This window comes from Arachis hypogaea, chromosome 20 (assembly GCF_003086295.3).
Source record: "Arachis hypogaea cultivar Tifrunner chromosome 20, arahy.Tifrunner.gnm2.J5K5, whole genome shotgun sequence".
NCBI lineage: Eukaryota > Viridiplantae > Streptophyta > Magnoliopsida > Fabales > Fabaceae > Arachis > Arachis hypogaea.
Window position 1 is genome coordinate 82,346,633 of NC_092055.1, and position 22,454 is coordinate 82,369,086.

The 22,454-nt window shown below is 39.4% G+C and overlaps 1 non-coding gene across 1 annotated transcript; it reads left to right on the forward strand.

Annotated features, from left to right (window-relative positions):
• Positions 1–21,702: 21,702 nt before the first annotated feature.
• LOC112786980 (small nucleolar RNA R71) lies at positions 21,703–21,810 on the forward strand. Its single transcript, XR_003194419.1, has one exon. It is a non-coding gene; the product is annotated as a small nucleolar RNA R71 (small nucleolar RNA).
• Positions 21,811–22,454: the final 644 nt, after the last annotated feature.

Here is a 22,454-nt window from a genome sequence, read left to right on the forward strand (position 1 = left end):
GTCAACCCCAACCATCGAGGAGTAAGTCAAGCAAGCATAATTGACCTTAATCCATAAGTCCTAGCCAACTTACCAAACTAGTTGATAAAAGACTAGCATCAATGGAAACAAGAGTCAACTAACTACCCAAGAATTACCACTAAATGTCAGACATTATGACTCTAGTATCCTAGGAACTCAAACCACAAGCCAAGCTGTGACAATCTACTCAAATCCTAAGGTTGGCATTTTCACAAACACCTTGTGTGCATAAAAGTAAAGCATGGAAAATTGTAAAGGAAAATAGAAAGCTATAACTAACCATGCACAAAATCAACAATAAACATCCAAGCAAGCATAAAGAAAGCATGAAACATTAAATTCATTAATCAAGACTTCAAGAACTCAAAATTGCAATTTTAAACAAAGTGCTTGAACCAAAGGAAATGAAAATAAAGACAATGTAATTAAAGTGGAAATTAGAGTACTTACAATTAAAGATGCAAAAATCCAAGAGAAAAGCTTCTATAAAATGCTACAATGGAAATGAAAACTAAATCCTAAGAGATCAATGCTACACTACTCCTACTCCTACCCCTAAATTACTCTCTAAAACTATCTAAGTGAGCTCCCCCTTCATATGTGCTGAACCCCCCTTATATAGCACTCCAAATTCAGCCTCAAGCCTTCAAAATTTGGCCCAAAAGCACCCAGAAATCGTCAGGCACGCGTTTCATTTATGTAACCACGTGCAGGGACCTGTGCGGACCCACAGACGTGTGCGTCCACACACTCGGATGAAAATTGACCTGTGCATTCGCACAGGTGCGTGCGTACACACACATGGAAATTCTTGCTTGTGCGCACCCACACTTTGCTGTGTGTGCTTTTCCTTGTTTTCTTCATGTTTTCTCCCTTGTACATGCTTTCTTCCACTTTTGCCTATCCATTCTTGCCTCCATGGTCTGAAATCACTCACAAACCATATCACAACATCGGATGACATAAAAGTGGAATTAAATTGCTGTATTAAAGCACAAAATTGCATATTTTCACATTTAGGTTCACATTAGGGATCAAAACAAAAGTATGCTATTTTGGTGCTTAAATGTGAGTTCATGTGCTAGAATCCATCCAAATTGAGTCAAAATATTCCATTAAATATGGACTCATTAATCTCTTTTCAAATTTTTGAATATTCATTCCTCATGAGCTTGAAAGGGACCTCAGGGATCACTTTCTTCTCTACCACTACTTCATAGAAGTGGTCTTAGTGGGCTTTGGTGATGAATCTCTCCATCTCCCAATATTCAGAGGTGGTGGCTACTGCTTTTCCTTTCCTCTTTCTAGAGGATTCTCCAACCTTGGATGCCATAAGTGGTAATGGAAAGCAAAATGCAACGCTTTTCCAACACCAAACTTAAAGGGAGATAGAGGGAGAGAGAAGGCTCAGCCGTGGGGCTTATGAGTGTATGAGAGGTGTGTGTATGACGGGTTAAGAAGATGGGTATTTATAGGAGTGGGGTAGGCTTTGGGTTCAGCCATGGATGTGTTATTAGGAGGGAAATTTGATTTTGAAGTGGGTGGGGGTTGGTGGGAGTTATGATGGTTTTGGAAAAGTGATATGGATGTGATTGGGCTAGGGTTTATAGGGAAGTATGTGTGGGGAAGTGTTAAAGTAAGTGGGGTAGGTGAAGATGTTGTGGGACCCATTGGTCCTGGGAGGCTAGGTATTTAAGAATCCCTACCCTCTGTATTGGCGTTTGAATACCCAGGGTCTGCTTCTTGGCTGGCGTTCAACGCCAGCAATGCTACCCATTTGGGGCGTTGAACGTCCAGTGTATGCTCCTTGGCTAGCGTTCAACTACTTCAATAACACTCCATCCAGAGTGTTCTATTTTCACTGCCTTAACATTTCTGTCTCTATTCTGACTACTGTAAATGATCATGACCCTAAAAATAACTGAAAGGAAAACAAACTGAATAAAAATAATTAATTAAGATTGGGTTGCCTCCCAACAAGTGCTTCTTTAACGTCATTAGCTTGACGGTTAGCTCCTTACGGAGGTGAGTATGGGCTCAGAAGTTCACCTCTTACAGTGAACTTTCTTCCTGTCTTCTCGTGAATGAGCTCTACATGCTCTAAAGACAGGATACGACTCAATGTCTGTGGTATGACTAGTTTCTTGGTGAAGACAACTCTCATGCCAGGTTAGAGGCCTTTAGTTGGGACTTTGTTGTCCCTCCAGCCTTTAGGTACTTTCTTCCTAGTACCTTTGTTCTTAGAGCTTGTTAATGGCTGCCGAATACCAAACTTAGAATTGTTGTTTGGAGGCTCTACAAAGATCTCCACAGAATGAGAGTGTTGGAATACTAAGTATTACACAGTTATCTCTCTTTTCTCAGAGGGAGAATTGGGATGAGGTATCTTGAACAAGATGTGATCTCCCCTAGTTGTAGAGTCAGTTCTCCTTCATCCACATTAATGATGGCAATGGTAGTGGCTAGGAAAGGTCTTCCAAGGATGACAGAGTCATCTTCATCCTCTCCAATATCCAAGACTATGAAGTTTGCAGGGATGTAGTGGTTTTCAACCTTTACCAAGACATCCTCTACTAAACCATATGGCTTCTTCATTGACTTGTCTACCATCTCTAGTGAGATGTTTACAGTTTGTACCTCAAAGATTCCCAGCTTCTCTATCACAGAGAATGGCATGAGGTTTATGCTTGACCCTAGGTCACACAGGACCTTCTCAAATGTCATGGTGCCTATGGTGCAAGGAATCAGGAAGCATCCAGCATCTGGAAGCTTCTGAGGTAGCTTCTGCTGAACTAAAGCATCGACTTCTTTGGAAAGCAATAGAGGTTTTTTCGCCAAAGGCTTTGTACCAAATATCTTGGCATTTAGCTTCATGAGAGCTCCTAAGTACTGAGCAACTTGCTATTCCCTAGTGTCTTCGTCCTCATCAGAGGATGCGCATTCATTAGAACTCATGAACTGTATAAGTGCATGCAAAGGAACCTCTATGGTCTTTACGTGAGCTTTGGCTTCCTTTAGTTCTTGGATAGGGGTTTCTTGAGTGGTTATTGAGCACTCAGAGGGTGTGCCTTTACTGGTGTTAATGCTAGCTCTGATGGCTCCTTGGGCGTTGAACGGTTGAATGCCCATGTTGTGCACCCTTACTATTTTAGGCGTTGAACGCCCAGCAGGGGTATCCTGGTTGGCATTCAATGCCAGCTTCCTTGTCTAGTTGGGCGTTGAACGCCTAGTGAGGGGTTCCTCACTGGCGTTCAGCCCAAGAATCCTTGCCTATTTGGGCATTGAACGCCTAGCCAATGCTCCCTGGCTGGCGTTCAATGCTAGCTCTGTTGCCAGGATAGGTGATGAATGCCCAGTGAGTGCTTCCTCACTAGCATTCAGTGCTAGGCTTGCTCCCAGATTGGGCGTTGAACGCCCAGTGAGGGCTTCCTCACTGGCGTTTAATGCCTTCCCAATCTCTCCAGATTCAACTTCAGCCTCAGAGGTGATGGCCTTGCACTCTTCTCTTGGGTTCATCTCAGTGTTTCTAGGAAGAGTGTCAATAGGAGTCTCAGGGATCCTCTTGCTCAGCTGACCAACTTGTACCTCCAAGTTTCTAATGGAGGACCTTGTTTCAGTTATGAAACTATGAGTGGTCTTAGAGAGGCTGGAAATAAGAGTGACTAAGTCAGAGAGGCTATTCTTAAGGGTTTCCATATTCATGCCAGGGAATCATGGCCTGTATTTCTATGCTTTTTAGTAGATTTTAATTCAGTTTTCATACAATTTCTGTTGATAAAGGAGCAAAAGCATGAAAAATCTCTGCATGAAACAAAATCTCAAGCATAGGTGAATTTTAGTTAATATACATGGTAAATATGATGAAATAGATCACACTAAGTGAAAGTATGATTTTCATCATCATTAGCACACTTAGTATAGTAAAGTTTATCTTGTATGTTACTTTGATACACTTTGTTTGTTTGATTTCAGACCAAAAGAAGCAGAGAAGAGCCACGTTAGTGGCTACGTTAGCGCCACTAACGTGGCCATTAATGTGGAAGGAAGAAAAGTTTGGAACATTAGTGGGAACATTGATGGCATTAACTTTGAAGAAGGAGAGCATGGAAAGTTAGTGGCAACGTTAACGCCACTAACTTTAGTGAAGGCCAAGAACACCCACGTTGGTGGCCCGTTAGTGCCATTAACGTGAGGCACTAACGTGGAAGAGGGAGAGTCTTGTAGCGTTAGTGACAAAGGTGAGTGTCACTAACGCCCTCGAGCTTTCATATGCCTACGTTAAGGGCCACGTTAGTTACACTAACTTGGACACTAACATGGGCAAAATCTCACCCGGCAGCCTGACCATACCTTCTTCAAACAAGAATAACTTGAGCCACAAAGCTCCGAAAGAGGTGATTCCAGTGGCATTGGAAAGTAGGATTCCAGAGCTTTCCAACCATATATGGCACTACATCGTGGACACTAAATTTGAGAGAGAAAACCTTCCCTGAAAGTGCAAAGATGAATATGGTATCAACCTATAGTAAGGCCAGCTAACCTCTTCACCTTCCAAGAAGTGTAACTCGAGCTGTAGAGCTCCAAATGTTGCGCTTCCAAAAATGTTGGAAAGAAGACATCCAGGGCTTTCCAACAATCTATAATAGTATGGAGTGGACATTAATTTTGAACTCCAAAACCTGGCAATATTAATCCCCAGAACGCTGACGTTATTGGCACTCACTTTTGCCAATAACGCTAGCGACTATGCCAGCGACCCTGTCCCCTTCAAGGGAGCATAACATGAGTTACAGAGGTTCAATCGAGGTAATTCTAGTTGTGTTAGAAAGCTGACATTCAGAGATTTCCAACCATATATAATAGTCTATAGTGGGCATGAAATTGGAGTATAAACAAGAGGCATCTTTTAAGCCCTAAAAACAGCAACTGGTAGCAAGTGTGACGTTAGCCACACTAACTTCAGCACTAATGCCACACTTGTAGTGTTAGTGTGGCTAACGGTAGCACTAACGATTAGCACCTGGACATCAACTTGATTCATTTCTCTTTCAAGGACCACCTTACCTCAAGCAATCCCACAAGTGTCAACCAATCAAGGCCACAAGAAGCATCTAGAATAGGAATTTTCATTTAATTGTAATTTGCTTTTAATTTCATTTCATTTTGTAATTTAGGAGAGCCTATATAAAGGCCTTAGTTTTAACATTCAGGAAAAACGGGAAATTGAAGGAAGGGGGAGAGAGTGAAGACCAATTCGAACTTCTGTGAATTGGCACACTCCAAGGAGAGTGGGTCTTCGGACCCCTCCCTCCTACACTCTTCTTCCTTTTCTCTTCTTTTTCTTTTCTTAGTAGGAGTTTAATTCTAGCTTGTACTTTTCATTTATGAACTTTGAAGTTTCAATTTCAGTTTTAATCTTCATCTTTATTTTTTTGCACTTTCTTTCTTTTCTGTTTTAGTAGAGCAATGAACAACTAACTCTTTTTATTGGGTTAGGGAGCTCTGTTGTAATTTGATGGATCAATTGTAGTTTTCATTCTTCTTCCTCTTTCTTTTCTCTTGATTTTACTAGAAAGCTTTCGTTCTTCATCCAATTAGTTAGCTATCTTGTAAGAGAAGTTCTCTATAATTGGATCTCCTCAGAACCTTGGAAGAGGAATGAGGAGATCATCCTAGAAATACTTTCTCATACTGGACCAAATTGGGGTTTGGATGGATATAGTGACATATAATCCTACCAACATTTTGATTTGGGAATGCATGTGGTATAATCAGTGACCAAACTTCATCTCCTCCCATGAGCAATTAAATCAAGGAATTGGGAAATTGTTCAAGCTTAGAGAGATTGGATTGCCAAGGAATTGGGATCCAATCACTTAAGATTGCCAAGGAGATCAATGAATGCATTGATTGAGAAAGAGATGAGAATGAACTTGATCCGGAGGATTGCAATATCTCTTGATCCCAATGTTCATTTTATTTTTAGTTCTTACATTTACTTTTCTTGCCATTTTACTTCTCTGTACTTTATAGTTTTTTTCCTTTACATTCATGCAATTTACATTTCCTTGTTGCTTATCACTCCAATCTGATTCCTCTAACTAGGATAATCAATTAACCGTTGATTGCTTAATCCGTTAATCCCTGTGGATTCGACCTCACTCTATTGTGAGTTTTTACTTGACGATAATTCGGTATACTTGCCAAGAGAAATTTGTTGAGAGACAAGTTTCCGTGCATCAAGTTTCTGCCGCCATTGCTGGGGATTAATTGTGATTAACAAACTACCGATTGATTGATTTACTAGATTAGACACTTTTCTTTTGTCTTTGTTTTCTTTTGTTTCTTTATTTTCTTTTGCTATCTAACTGTTTGTGTTAATGCCTCACCAAGAAGCCCCTGTTCGTGATAGCTCTGGCTCTTGGTGATTTTGTTATTAATACAACAGTTTTTTTTACTTAGCTTCTTCTCAAATAAAATTTGCATATGATCACTGGTGCACAAAATTGTGATCTCAGGCAACGGCGCCAGAAACTCTGTACGCACGTCTTAATAAATCGTTTTTCATTCACAACTTCGATACAACTAACCAGCAAGTGCACTGGGTCGTCCAAGTAATAAACCTTACGTGAGTAAGGGTCGATCCCACGGAGATTGTTGGTATGAAGCAAGCTATGGTCACCTTGTAAATTTCAGTCAGGCGGATATAAAATAGTTATGGAGTTTTCGAACGTAAATAATAAATAGATAGAAAATAAGGATAGAAACACTTATGTATATCATTGGTGAGAATTTCAGATAAGTGTATAGAGATGCTTTCGTTCCTCTGAACCTCTGCTTTCCTACTGTCTTCATCCAATCAGTCTTACTCCTTTCCATGGCTGGCTTTATGTAAGGACATCACCGTTGTCAATGGCTACTTTTAATCCTCTCTGGAAAATGGTCTGATGCACTATCTCTGCATGGCTAATCGTCTGGAGGCGTCACCCTTGTCAATGGCTGTATCCCATCCTCTTGTGAAAATGGTCCAAATGCTCTGTCAGAGCATGGCTAATCATCTGAGGTTCTCGATCATACTGGAATAGGATTCACCCTCCTTTTGCGTCTGTCACTACGCCCAGCACTCGCGAGTTTGAAGTTCGTTACAGTCATTCAATCCCAGAGTCCTACTCGGAATACCACAGACAAGGTTTAGACTTTTCAGACTCTCATGAATGCCACCATCAATCTAGGTTATACCACGAAGATTCTGATTAAGAGATCCAAGAGATACTCATTCAATCTAAGGTAGAACGGAAGTGGTTGTCAGGCACACATTCATAGGGAATGATGATGATTGTCACGTTCATCACATTCAGGTTGAAGTGCGAATGAATATCTTAGAAGCGGAATAAGTTGAATTGAATAGAAAAACAGTAGTACTTTGCATTAATCTTTGAGGAACAGCAGAGCTCCACACCTTAATCTATGGAGTGCAGAAACTCTACCGTATGAAAATACATAAGTGATAATGGTTCAGGCATGGCCGAATGGCCAGCCCCCATGAAAGTCTAAGATAGCATAAAACTCATCAAAGATCATCCAAAGATGTCTAATACAATAGTAAAAAGTCCTATTTATACTAAACTAGTTACTAGGGTTTACAAAAGTAAGTAATTGATGCATAAATCCACTTCCGGGGCCCACTTGGTGTGTGCTTGGGCTGAGCTTGAATGTTACACGTGTAGAGGTCAATCTTGGAGTTGAACGCTAGTTTGTAACGTATTTCTGGCGTTCAACTCTGGCTTGTGACGTGTTTCTGGCGTTTAACTCCAGACAGTAGCGTAGAACTGGCGTTCAACGCCCTTTTACATCATCTAAACTCGGCCAAAGTATGGACTATTATATATTTATGGAAAGCCCTGGATGTCTAATTTCCAACACAATTGGAAGCGCGCCATTTTGAGTTCTGTAGCTCCAGAAAATCCACTTTGAGTGCAGGGAGGTCAGAATCCAACAACATCAGCAGTCCTTCTTCAACCTCTGAATCTGATTTTTGCTCAAGTCCCTCAATTTCAGCCAGAAAATACCTGAAATCACAGAAAAACACACAAACTCATAGTAAAGTCCAGAAATGTGAATTTAACATAAAAACTAATAAAAACATCCCTAAAAGTAACTAGATTCTACTAAAAACATACTAAAAACAATGCCAAAAAGCGTATAAATTATCCGCTCATCAATCACATTCTAAGTTTGGTGTTGCCCTGCAACATTCTGTTTTCAATCTTTCTAGATACTTGCATCAATTCCAAGAGAAAGTGTCACACTAAGTTTGGTGTACCGTTTATTTTTCTATGCAATGTATCCAGCAACACCACTTATTTGTATAATCATAATGTCTGTGCTTCTTTGGCCTGCAGTGTTATCCTTAATTTTTGCTTGCTTAACCACATACATCACTTCCATTTCAGTATGTAAGACGTTTATGACCCATCATAGACCCCACCACCACTGTTTTATTTGCTGCTTGAAGATAAGCAATTAGTCTAAATTGGTGTGGGAAGGGAGAAAAGTAGGAGAAAAAGGGCAACAAAAATGAAGATGAACTACAAGGTTGTAAAGTTCCTTTTTCCCCTTACTTATTTCCAGTACATTCAATGGCATGATTGTCTTCTAATTTCTTTGTATGTATGTGTGCTTGCTCCGTATGAATAAGCATAGTTTGATTTTTGAATTACAATATGTTGCTGTGACATTATGATTGCCATCTTGAATTTTTGTGAGTCCAAAGCAATGTAGTTTCATGATCATAAACAAACAAGGTCATTTAAGAAGAAGTTAGCATGAGCATATAAGTATTGGGAAGCTAGCATGACTATTGTTGCTCAATTGCATTTGAATTTATTTAATTGAAGTTTTCATCTAGGACATTTTATGAAATTTTTGAAATCATGAAAATCTTGAAAAAGCAATTGCAAATAAGGCAAGAAAAGAAAAGGGAGAGAATGAGAAAGCAAAAGGCTCTGAGTACCAATGACAATTCAATTGTTAAGTGCTTGTGGTGTTTATGTATCAAGCAAAAAGCTTGAAAACAAAACATTTAGAGTCAAGGCTAGGCTCAAGTGCAAAAACACTCTCTCAAAGCTCAAGGCTCTAAGCATCAATGATTAGAGAGTCAAGAAGGCAAGAAAACAAAATGAGCCAAAAGAGTCCTCTGATTAAATGCTTGTGGTGCTTATGTATCAAGTGGTAATACTTGAAAATAAAGCATTTAGAGTCGTAGCTTTCAAATCATGGTGCAAAGCACCTAGAAGATAAGATAAAAAGAGAATGAAAAGCTTGTTCAAGGAAGAAACATACAGAAAAAATTTCATAAAATGAGCTAGATAGAGGCATAAATCATCTGAATTTCTTTTGTGATTGCTGCATGCTTAGAAAGCTAGCTAACCATGAACATTACACTGCTACTCTTCTTACCTTGGATTGTCAAACCTTATTGCATGATTCTCCTCTTGTTTGGGGACAAGCAAGATTTAAGTTTGGTGTTGTGATGCCAGGGCATCATGGCCTGTTTTTCTTTGCTTTTTCAGTAGATTTTAATTCAGTTTTCATACAATTTCTGTTGATAAAGGAGCAAAAGCATGAAAAATCTCTGCATGAAATAAAATCTCAAGCATAGGTAAATTTTAGTTAATATACATGGTAAATATGATGAAATAGATCACACTAAGTGAAAGTATGATTTTGAGCATTATTAGCACACTTAGTATAGTAAAGTTTATCTTGTATGTAACTTTGATACACTTTGTTTGTTTGATTTCAGACCAAAAGAAGCAGAGAAGAGCCACGTTAGTGGCTACGTTAGCGCTACTAACATGGCCGTTAACGTGGAAGGAAGGAAAGTTTGGAACGACAGTGGGAACGTTAATGGCATTAACTTTGAAGATGGAGAGCATGAAAAGTTAGTGGCAACGTTAACGCCACTAACTTTAGCGAAGGCCAAGAACACCTACGTTAGTGGCCCCGTTAGTGCCATTAATGTGAGGCACTAACATGGAAGAGGGAGATTCTTGTAGCATTAGTGACAAAGGTGAGTGTCACTAACTCCCTCGAGCTTTGGTATCCATACGTTAAGGGCCACGTTAGTTACACTAACGTGGATACTAACGTGGGTAAAATCTCACCCGGCAGCCTGACTATACCTTCTTCAAACAAGAATAACTTGAGCCACAAAGCTCCGAAAGAGGTGATTCCAGTGGCATTGAAAAGTAGGATTCCATAGCTTTACAACCATATATGGCACTACATGGTGGACACTAAATTTGAGGGAGAAAACCTGCCCCGAAAGTGCAAAGATGAACATGGTATCAACCTGTAGTAAGGCCAGCTGACCTCTTCACCTTCCAAGAAGTGTAACTCGAGCTGTAGAGCTCCAAATGTTGCGCTTCCAAAAGTGTTGGAAAGAAGACATCCAGGGCTTTCCAACAATATATACTAGTATGGGATGGAAATTAATTTTGAGCTCCAAAACCTGGCAATATTAATACTCTGAATGCTGACGTTATTGGCATTCACTTTTGCCAATAACGCCAATGACTACGCCAGCGACCCTGTCCCCTTCAAGGGAGCATAACTTTAGTTACAGAGGTCCAATCGAGGTGATTCTAGTTGCGTTAGAAAGCTGACATGCAGATCTTTCCAACGTCATATAATAGTTTATAGTGGGTATGAAATTGGAGTACAAACAAGAGGCCTCTTTTAAGCCCCAAAAATAGCAACTGGGTAGTAAGTGTGACGTTAGCCACACTAACTTCAGCACCAATGCCACACTTGTAGCGTAAGTGTGGCTAACGGTAGCACTAACGATTAGCACCTGGACCTCAACTTGATTCATTTCTCTTTCAAGGACCACCTAACCTCAAGCAATCCCACAAGTGTCAACCAATCAAGGCCACAAGAAGCATCTAGAATAGAAATTTTCATTTAATTGTAATTTGCTTTTAATTTCATTTCATTTTATAATTTAGGAGAGCCTACATAAAGGCCTTAGTTTTAACATTCAGGAAAAACAGGAAATTGAAGGAAGGGGGAGAGAGTGAAGACCAATTCGAACTTCTGTGAATTGGCACACTCAAAGGGGAGTGGGTCTTCGGACCCCTCCCCTCCTACACTCTTCTTTCTTTTCTCTTCTTTTTCTTTTCTTAGTAGGAGTTTAATTCTAGTTTGTAGTTTTCATTTATGAACTTTGAAGTTTCAATTTCAGTTTTAATCTTCATCTTTATTTTTTTGCACTTTCTTTCTTTTCTGTTTTTGGTAGAGCAATGAACAACTAACTCTTTTCATTGGGTTAGAAAACTCTATTGTAATTTGATGGATCAATTGTAGTTTTCATTCTTCTTCTTCTCTCTTTTCTCTTGATTTTACTAGAAAGCTTTCGTTCTTCATCCAATTGGTTAGTTATCTTGGAAGAGAAGCTCTCCATAATTGGATCTCCTCGGAACCTTGGAAGAGGAATGAGTAGATCATGCTAGAAATGCTTTCTCATGCTGGACCAAATTGGGGTTTGGATGGATATAGTGACATATAATCCTACCAACACTTTGATTTGGGAATGCATGTGGTATAATCAGTGACCAAACTTCATATCTTCCCATGAGCAATTAAATCAAGGAATTGGGAAATTGATCAAGCTTAGAGAGATTGGATTGACAGGGAATTGGGATCTAATCACTTAAGATTGCTAAGGAGATCAATGAATGCATTGATTGAGGAAGAGATAAGAATGAACTTGATCCGAAGGATTGCAATATCTCTTGATCCTAATGTTCATTTTATTTTTAGTTCTTACATTTACTTTTCTTGCCATTTTACTTCTTTGCACTTTATAGTTTTTTTTCCTTTACATTCATGCAATTTACATTTCCTTGTTGCTTATCACTCCAATCTGATTCGTCTAACTAGGATAATCAATTAACCATTGATTGCTTAATCCGTTAATCCCTGTGGATTCGACCTCACTCTATTGTGAGTTTTTACTTGACGATAATTCGGTATACTTGTCGAGGGAAATTTGTTGAGAGACAAGTTTCCGTGCATCACATATTCCCTTGAGAAGATGGGAATGGCGGTCTGTTGTTGAACCTATTCTGATTTCTTCCACCTTGATTATCGTTGAAGCCTTGCTGAGGTTTCTGTTGATCCTTCCATGAAAGGCTAGGATGATTCCTTCATGAAGGATTGAAGGTGTTTCCATAGGTTCTCCCATGTAATTCACCTTTTCCATGGTGGGTTGATTAGGATCATAAGCTTCTACTTCAGAAGAAGCTTCTTGAGTTTCCGTTTACATTCCAGTCAAATGCTGAGAGATCATATTGACCTGCTGGGTCAAGATCTTGTTCTAAGCCAATATGGCATCCAGAGTATCAACTTCAAGAACTCTTTTCTTCTGAGGGATCCCATGGTTTACAGGATTTCTTTCAGAAGTGTACATGAATTAGTTATTTGCAACCATCTTAATGAGTTCTCTTGCTTCTGCAGGTGTTTTCTTCAAGTGGAGTGATCCACCTACATAGCTGTCGAATGAGATTTTGGACATCTCAGATAGACCATCATAGAACACACCTATGATAGACCATTTTGAGAGCATATCAGGACGACATCTCCTGATCAGTTGCTTGTATCTTTCCCAAGCTTCATAGAGGGATTCACCTTCTCTTTGTCTGAAGGTTTGAACTTTCACTCTAATTTTGCTCATTCTCTGAGGGGGAAAGAATTTAGCTAGAAAAGCATTAACCAGCTTTTTCCAAGAGTCTAAGCTCTCTTTTGGTTCTAAATCCAACCATATCTTAGCTCTGTCTCTTACAGCAAAGGGAAAGAGCATAAGCTTGTAGACTTTAGGATTCACTCCATTGGTCCTAATAGTATCACAGATTTGCAAGCATTCATCTAAGAACTGATGTGGATCTTCCATTTGAAGTCTATGGAATTTGTAATTTTGTTGTAGAAGAGAGATTAACTGAGAGCTAAGGTCAAAATTGTTAGCTCCAATGGCAGGTATAGAAATACTTCTGCCATAAAAGTTAGAGGTAGGCATGGTGAAGTCACCAAAAACCTTTCTTGCATCTCCTTCAAGTTCGGCCATGTCTTCTATTTCTTGTTCAAAATTTTCTGAAAGGTTTCTTCCGGAGTGTTGTGCTTTAGCTTGTTGTAAATTTCTCCTTAAAGTCCTCTCAGGTTTAGGATCAAGATTAAAGAGGGGTTCTTTATCCCTATTGCTGGTCATAAACAAGAAAAGAAGAAAAGAAAGAAAGGAAGCTTCTATGTCTAATTTGAGTATAGAAGGCTCCCAGTGAGATGTGAAGAAAGAAGACGAAGATAGAAAAGTAAAGATGGAAGATTAAAGAGGAGAATAGTTCGAATAATTTAAGTAGAGATGAGAAGAATTAGAAATAGGAAAGATAAACAAAAATTGAAATATTTTTATTTATTTGTTTATTTATTTCAAAAATATGGTTAATAAATTAAAAATTGAAAATTAGTTAGTAGATTTTCGAAAATAGAAAAGAGAGAAGAAGAAAAAGAGTTGTTGGAAAATAAGAGAGAAGAATTAGTTAGGAAGGTCTGAAAAATAAGAGAAAGAAATAAGTAATTAATTAAGAAAGATTTAAAAACTGGCTAAGATAGAAAATAATAAAATATTTGAATTTAAAAATTTAAAATTAAAAAAGGATAAGAAAAGATAAGAGAAGAAATAAAAAAGATTTGAAAAAGATTTGATTTAAAAATTTGAAATTTAAAAAGATTTGAAAAAGATTTAAAAAAGATAAGATTTGAAATTTGATTTTGATTTTGAAATTTAAACTAAGACAAGATAAGATAAAAATTTTGAAATTAAAATCTGAATTTTTATGTTGTAATTTTCGAAAATTAATGAGAAGATAAGAAAATATATTTTATTTTTTGATTTTTGAATTTAATGAAGAGAGAGAAAAACTAGCAAAAGACACAAAACTTAAAATTTTTAGATCTAGGACCCTAAATTTTTGAAAATTTGAAGACAAACACCAAAAGAACACCAAACTTAAAAATTTTAAGATCAAAACAAAAAGAAAACCAATAACGCTTTGAAGATTAAGAAGAACACCAAGAACAAAACTTAAAAACTTTAAAGAACACAAGAACAGGTAAAAGACACCAAACTTAAAATTTTTGAAAACCAGACACAAAATTTTTGAAAATTTAAAGAAAATACACAAGAAGACACCAAACTTAAAGATTGATACAAGATTTGAACAAAGAAACTATTTTTGAAAATTTTTAGAAAGACAGACTCAAAAATTTCGAAAAATTCAACAAGAAAAAAAACAAAAGACTCAAACTGTAAGAACCGCAATTAATCGAACCGGTTAATTAAGTGATTATGTTTCCCAAATGAGATTCCGAAAAGTTAGAGTGAGAATTTGAGATTTTTAAACATCATTTTTGGACTCAGTGGGTCTTTCCGAGTCAGAAAATGTGTTTTCTGCGAAAAACCGTAAAAAATCGCGAACCGGCAATTGAACCAAGTGAATCGGTTCAAGTCTGCCCGTGCTGCGCAGAAAAAAGTTGAAATAGTCAAAAACCATAGAAAAACACTAGAAATGGAAAATCGGGCGTTAATTTTAAAGGTTTGGCCCGAAGTTAGGCCAAATGGGCTAAAAACGCTATCATCATGCACACTCCTATAGATTCCTTGGGGTAACTCATTGCCTTAAAGACATTGAAGACCATCTTCTCTTCATGTAACCTGAAGACTAGTTCCCCTTTTTGAACATCAATAATGGCTCCAGCAGTGGCTAGGAATGGCCTTCCTAGGATGATTGATGTGTTGGCTTCTTCTTCCATATCTAGCACAACAAAGTCAGCTGGGAAAATAAACTCTCCCACTTTCACCAACAAGTCCTCCACCACCCCATAAGGGAATTTGAATGTTCTGTCAGCCAATTGGAGTGCCATCCTTGTTAGTTTGGCTTCCTCAATCTTCATCCTTCTCATCATGGCCAAGGACATGAGATTGATGCTAGCCCCCAGGTCACACAGTGCTTTTTCAATGGTGTTATCACCTGTGATGGATGGAATTTGGAAACTCCCTGGGTCTTTCATCTTCTGGGGAGGCTTCTTTTGTATGATAGCACTGTACTCTTCAGTTAGCACTATGGTTTCTTTCTTTCCCCAATTCCTCTTTCTTGTCATGAGCTCCTTTAAAAATTTGGCATAGAGGGGCATTTGCTCTAATGCCTCAGCAAAGGGTATGTTAATCTGGAGCTTCTTGAAAATTTCTAGGAACCTGGAGAACTGGTTGTCTTTTTCATCCTTCCTTAGCCTTTGCGGATAGGGTGCTTGTGGCACATAAGGCTTTAGGACTGACTTTGTTGAGGATGGTGCAGGGGTCTCTTCTTCCTTCTTGTTTTCAGGCTCCTTTGCAGCTTTTTTTTCTTGATTGTTTTGATTTGGGGATGCTTCTTCTACAACTTTTCCACTTTTAAGTGTGATTGTCTTGCATTCCCCTCTTGGGTTGGTCATGGTATCACTGGAGAATGTATGTGTGGGCATTGGTATTTGTTTAGATAAGATCCCTATTTGTACTTCTAGTTTTGAGATTACTGCACATTGATTCTTTAGGTTAGATCTGCACTCTTCTTGGTTGGCATCTATCTTTCTTTCAGCCTGTGCTTGTCTTTCCAAAAGAGTGGAAATAGCTCCTGTCAGTTGTGATGACAGTTGTGCTATTGCAGCCTCCACTCTCTCAAAATTGCTCTTGATTTCACATGGTTACATGGTTGGGGTTGATGTGTCTTGATGGTGGTTGTTGTGTGTTTGTTGGGTTGAATGATATGAAGTGTTTTGTGAGTTATGGTAAGGTCTGTTGCCTGATAAATGGTTGGGGTTATGGTTGTTGTATTGGTTCGATTGGTATGGTTTGTTATGGTCTTGGTTGTGGCTTTGTTGGTTTTCCCACCCAAAGTTTGGGTGGTTCTTCCAACCTGAGTTGTATGTCTAGGAGTTTGGGTCATTGGTGCACAAAATTGTGATGTCCAGGCTCAAACTATTCCTGGCACGTGAGCAACTTGGTACGCGTAATCGTGATTACACATTCATAATGTCACAACTTCGATACAACTGACCAGCAAGTGCACTGGGTCGTCCAAGTAATACCTTACGTGAGTAAGGGTCGAATCCCACGGAGATTGTTGGTATGAAGCAAGCTATGGTCACCTTGCAAATCTCAGTCAGGCGGATATAAAGTGATAATGGTGTTTTCGAATATTACATAATAGAATAGGGATAGAGGTACTTATGTAAATCATTGGTAGGAATTTCAGATAAGCGAATGGAGATGCTTTTCGTTCCTCTGAACCTCTGCTTTCCTGCTATCTTCATCCAATCAGTCTTACTCCTTTTCATGGCTGGCTTTATGTGATACATCACCACTGTCAATGGCTACTTTCGGTCATCTCTCGGGAAAATGATCCAATGCCCTATCACGGCACGGCTAATCATCTGGAGGCATCACCCTTGCCAATGGCTTCATCTTATCCTCTCAGTGAATAATATGCTCACGCACCCTGTCACGGCACGGCTATTCATCTGTCGGTTCTCGATCATGCTGGAATAGGATTTACTATCCTTTTGCATCTGTCACTAACGCCCTGCAATCGCGAGTTAGGAGCTCGTCACAGTCATTCAATCATTGAATCCTACTCGGAATACCACAGACAAGGTTTAGACCTTCCGGATTCTCTTGAATGCTGCCATCATTCTAGCTTACGCCACGAAGATTCCGGTTAGGAGATCTAAGAGATATTCATTCTAGCTTATTGCATGTAGAACGGAAGTGTTTGTCAGACACGTGTTCATAGGGGAGAATGGTGATGAGTGTCACACATAATCATCACCTTCATCACGTTCTTGGGTGCGAATGGATATCTTAGAAGCGAAATAAGATGAGTTGAATAGAAAACAGTAGTACTTTGCATTAATCTTTGAGGAACAGCAGAGCTCCACACCTTAATCTATGGAGTGTAGAAACTCTACCGTTGAAAATACATAAGTGAAAGGTCCAGGCATGGCCGAGATGGCCAGCCCCCTAAAACGTGATCAATAGTCTCCTTAGGTGAACAATGGATTAAAACTGAGATCAAAGATGCTCTAATACAATAGTAAAAGGTCCTATTTATAATAAACTAGTCACTAGGGTTTACATGAGTAAGTAATTGATGCATAAATCCAATTCCGGGGCCCACTTTGTGTGTATTTGGGCTGAGCTTAAGTGTTGCACGTGCAGAGGCCATTTGTGGAGTTGAACGCTAGCTTTTGTGCCAGTTTGGGCGTTCAACTCTGGTTTTGGTTCCTTTTCTGGCGCTGGACACCAGATTTGGGCAGAAAGGTGGCGTTGAACGCCAGTTTACGTCATCTATTCTTGGCCAAAGTATGGACTATTATATATTTCTGGAAAGCCCTGGATGTCTACTTTCCAACGCAATTGGAAGCGCGCCATTTTGAGTTCTGTAGCTCCAGAAAATCCACTTTGAGTGCAGGGAGGTCAGAATCCAACAACATCAGCAGTCCTTCTTCAACCTCTGAATCTGATTTTTACTCAAGTCCCTCAATTTCAGCCAGAAAATACCTGAAATCACAGAAAAACACACAAACTCATAGTAAAGTCCAGAAATGTGAATTTCGCATAAAAACTAATGAAAACATCCCTAAAAGTAACTAGATCCTACTAAAAACATACTAAAAACAATGTCAAAAAGCGTATAAATTATCCGCTCATCACAACACCAAACTTAAATTGTTGCTTGTCCCCAAGCAACTGAAAATCAAATAGGATAAAAAGAAGAGAATATACTATAAATTCCAAACTATCAATGAAACATAGCTGCAATTATATGAGCGGGACTTATAGCTTTTTGCCTCTTGAATAGTTTTGGCATCTCACTTTATCCATTGAGGTTCAGAATGATTGGCATCTATAGGAACTCAGAGTTCAGATAGTGTTATTGACTCTCCTAGTTCAGTATGATGATTCTTGAACACAGCTTCTTTATGAGTCTTGGCCGTGGCCCTAAGCACTTTGTTTTGCAGTATTACCACCGGATACATAAATGCCACAGACACATAATTGGGTGAACCTTTTCAGATTGTGATTCAGCTTTGCTAGAGTCCCCAATTAGAGGTGTCCAGGGTTCTTAAGCTCACTCTTTTTTTTCTTTGGACCTTGACTTTAACCGCTCAGTCTCAAGTTTTCACTTGACACCTTCACGCCACAAGCACATGGTTAGGGACAGCTTGGTTTAGCCGCTTAGACCAGGATTTTATTCCTTTAGGCCCTCCTATCCACTGATGCTCAAAGCCTTGGGATCCTTTTTATTTGCCCTTGCCTTTTGGTTTTAAGGGTTATTGGCTTTTTGCTCTTGCCTCTTGGTTTTAAGAGCTTTGGCTTTTTCTACTTGCTTTTTCTTTCTATTATTTTTTTTCGCCTATTTTTTTTTTTCTGCAAGCTTTGTTCTTTGCTGCTTTTTCTTGCTTCAAGAATCATTTTTATGATTTTTCAGATTATCAAATAACATGTCTCCTAGTCATCATTCTTTCAAGAGCCAACATATTTAACATTCTTAAACAACAACTTCAAAAGACATATGCACTGTTCAAGCATACATTCAGAAAACAAGAAGCATTGTCACCACATCAATATAATTAAACTAAGTTCAAAGATAAATTCGAAACTCATGTACTTATTGTTCTTTTGAGTTAAAACATTTTTCATTTAAGAGAGGTGATGGATTCATAGGACATTCATAACTTTAAGACATAGTTACTACTACTAATGATCATGTAATGAAGACACAAACACAGATAAGCACATAACATAGAAACGAAAAACAGAAGAAACAAGAACAAGGAATGAATCCTCCTTAGTGATGGTGGCGTTTCCTTCTTGAGGAACCAATGATGTCCTTGAGCTCTTCTATGTCTCTTCCTTGTCTTTGTTGCTCCTCCCTCATTGCTTTTTGATCTTCTCTGATTTCATGAAGGATGATGGAGTGCTCTTGATGTTCCACCCTTAGTTGCTTCCAATATTTTTGTGGAAGAAAATGTATCCCCTGAGGTATCTCAGGGATCTCTTGATTTGCAGTCAAATGTTCTACCACTGAGCTATAGACCCTTGATGGAAGCTTTTGTCTTCCCTTTCCTCTTTCTAGAGGTTTCTCTGGCCTTAGGTGCCATCAATGGTTATGGAAAAAACAAAAAAGCTATGCTTTTACCACACCAAACTTAGAATGTTGCTCGCCCTCGAGCAAAAAAAGAAAGAATGAAGAAGATATGGAGGAGATGGATGGGAGTGTGTATTCGGCCATATGGGTGGGATTGGGTGGGTGAGAGATGTTGAATTTTGAAGGTAGTGGGTGTATGGATGTGAGTGGTAAATGGAAAACAGAAGGGATGATCATGAATGGGAAGAGATGATGAGGTAGGTGGGGATCCTGTGGGGTCCACATATCTTGAGATGATTCTGTGGGGTCCACAGATCCTGAGGTGTCAAGGCATTTACATCCCTGCACCAAATTAGGCATGTAAAATGCCTTTGCACACAACTCTGGGCGTTCAGCGCCAGGTTGGTGCCCATTTTGGGCGTTCAACGCCCATTTGCTGCCATTTCTGGCGTTGAACGCCAGAACCATGCTTGTTCTGGGCGTTCAGCGCCAGGATGCTGCCCATTCTGGGCGTTCAGCGCCAGAACCATGCTCTGTTCTAGCGTTTGAATGCCAGACAGATGCTCCTCCAGGGTGTGATTTTTCTTCTGCTGTTTTTGATTCTGTTTTCAATTTTTATATTTATTTTGTGACTCCACATGATCATGAACCTAAGAAAACATGAAAAACAATAATAATAGAGTTAGATAAACATTGGGTTGCCTCCCAACAAGCGCTTATTTAATGTCAATAGCTTGACAGTGGGCTCTCATGGAGCCTCACAGATGTGCAGAGCTTTGTTGAGACTCTCCAACACCAAACATAGAGTTTGGATATGGGAGTTCAACACGAAACTTAGAGTTTGGTTGTGGCCTCCCAACACCAAACTTAGAGTTTGACTGTGGGGGCTCTGGTTGACTCTGCTTTGAGAGAAGCTTTTTCTGCTTTCTCTCCATGGTTGCAGAGGGAGATCCTTGGGTTTTAAACACAAGGGAGTCCTCTTTCCATTGAAGGACTATTTCACCTCTGTCAACATCAATCACAGCTCTTGCTGTGGCCAGGAAAGGTCTTCCTAGGATGATGGATTCATCCTCTTCCTTTCCAGTATCCAGGACTATGAAATCAGCAGGGATGTAAAGGCCTTCAACCTTTACTAACACGTCCTCTACTTGTCCATAAGCCTGTTTTCTGGAACTGTCTGCCATCTCTAATGAGATTTTAGCAGTTTGTACCCCATAGATTACCAGTTTCTCTATTACAGAGAGGGGCATGAGGTTTATTCCTGAACCAAGGTCACACAGAGCCTTAAAGAGCATGGTGCCTATGGTACAGGGTATTATGAACTTTCCAGGATCCTGTCTCTTCTGAGGCAATGTCAGTTGATCCAGATCACTTAGTTCATTGATGAACAAGGGAGGTTCAACTTCCCAAGTATCAATGCCAAATAGTTTGGCATTCAGCTTCATGATTGCACTAAGAAACTTGGCAGTTTGCTCTTTAGTAACATCCTCATTCTCTTCAGAAGAGGAATACTCATCAGAGCTCATGAAGGGCATAAGGAGGTTCAATGGAATCTCTATGGTCTCTAGATGAGCCTTAGAGTCCTTTGGTTCCTCAGAGGGAAGCTCCTTATTGATCACTGGACGTCCCAAGAGGTCTTCCTCCTTGGGATTCACGTCCTCTCCTCTCCTCACAGGTTCGGCCATGGTGCTTATGTGAATGGCCTTGCACTCTCCTTTTGGGTTCTCTTCTGTATTGCTTGGGAGAGTACTAGGAGGGATTTCAGTGATCCTTTTACTCAGCTGGCCCACTTGTGCTTCCAGATTTCTAATGGAAGATCTTTTTTCATTCATGAAACTTACAGTGGCCTTAGATAGATCAGAGACTAAGTTTGCTAAATTAGAAGTATTTTGTTCAGAGTTCTCTGTCTGTTGCTGAGTGGATGATGGAAAAGCTTGCTATTGCTAAACCTGTTTCTTCCACCATTATTAAAGCCTTGTTGAGGCTTTTGATCCTTCCATGAGAAATTTGGATGATTTCTCCATGATGAGTTATAGGTGTTTCCATAAGGGTCACCTAAGTAATTCACCTCTGCTATTGCAGGGTTCTCAGGATCATAAGCTTCTTCTTCATAAGAAGCCTCTTGAGTACTGTTGGATGCAGCTTGCATTCCATGCAGACTCTGAGAGATCATATTGACTTGCTGAGTCAATATTTTATTCTGCGCCAATATGGCATTCAGAGTATCAATTTCAAGAACTCCCTTCTTCATAGGCGTCCTATTACTCATAGGATTCCTTTCAGAAGTGTACATGAACTGGTTATTAGCAACCATGTCAATGAGTTCTTGAGCTTCTGCAGGCGTTTTCTTTAGGTGAATGGATCCACCTGCAGAAGTGTCCAGTGACATCTTTGATAGCTCAGATAAACCATCATAGAATATATCCAGGATGGTCCATTCTGAAAGCATGTCAGAAGGACACTTTTTGGTCAACTGCTTGTATCTTTCCCAAGCTTCATAGAGGGATTCACCTTCTTTCTGTCTGAAGGTTTGAACATCAGCTCTAAGCTTGCTCAGCTTTTGAGGAGGAAAGTACTTGGCTAAGAAAGCCGTGACCAGCTTATCCCAAGAGTTCAGGCTGTCTTTGGGTTGAGAATCCAACCATAATCTAGCTCTGTCTCTTACAGCAAAAGGGAAAAGCATGAGCCTGTAGACTTTAGGATCTACTCCATTAGTCTTAACAGTATCACATATCTGCAAGAATTCAGTTAAGAACTAAAAAGGATCTTCAGATGGAAGTCCATGAAACTTGCAGTTCTACTGCATCAGAGAAACTAATTGAGGTTTCAGCTCAGAGTTGTTTGCTCCAATGGCAGGAATGGAGATGCTTCTTCCATGTAAATTGGAATTAGGTGCAGTAAAGTCACTAAGCATTCTCCTTGCATTATTATTATTTTCGGCTGCCATATTCTCTTCCTGTTCGAAAATTTCTGAAAGGTTATCTCTGGATTGTTGTAATTTAGCTTCTCTTAATTTTCTCTTCAGAGTCCTTTCAGGTTCTGGATCTGCTTCAACAAGAATGTTCTTGTCCTTGCTCCTGCTCGTATGACAAAGAAGAGGGCACAGAAAAATAATAATAATAATAGAGGTCCTTTATACCACAGTATAGGGATCCCTGTGTGAGTAGAAGAAGAGGGGGAGACAAAGAATGTAAT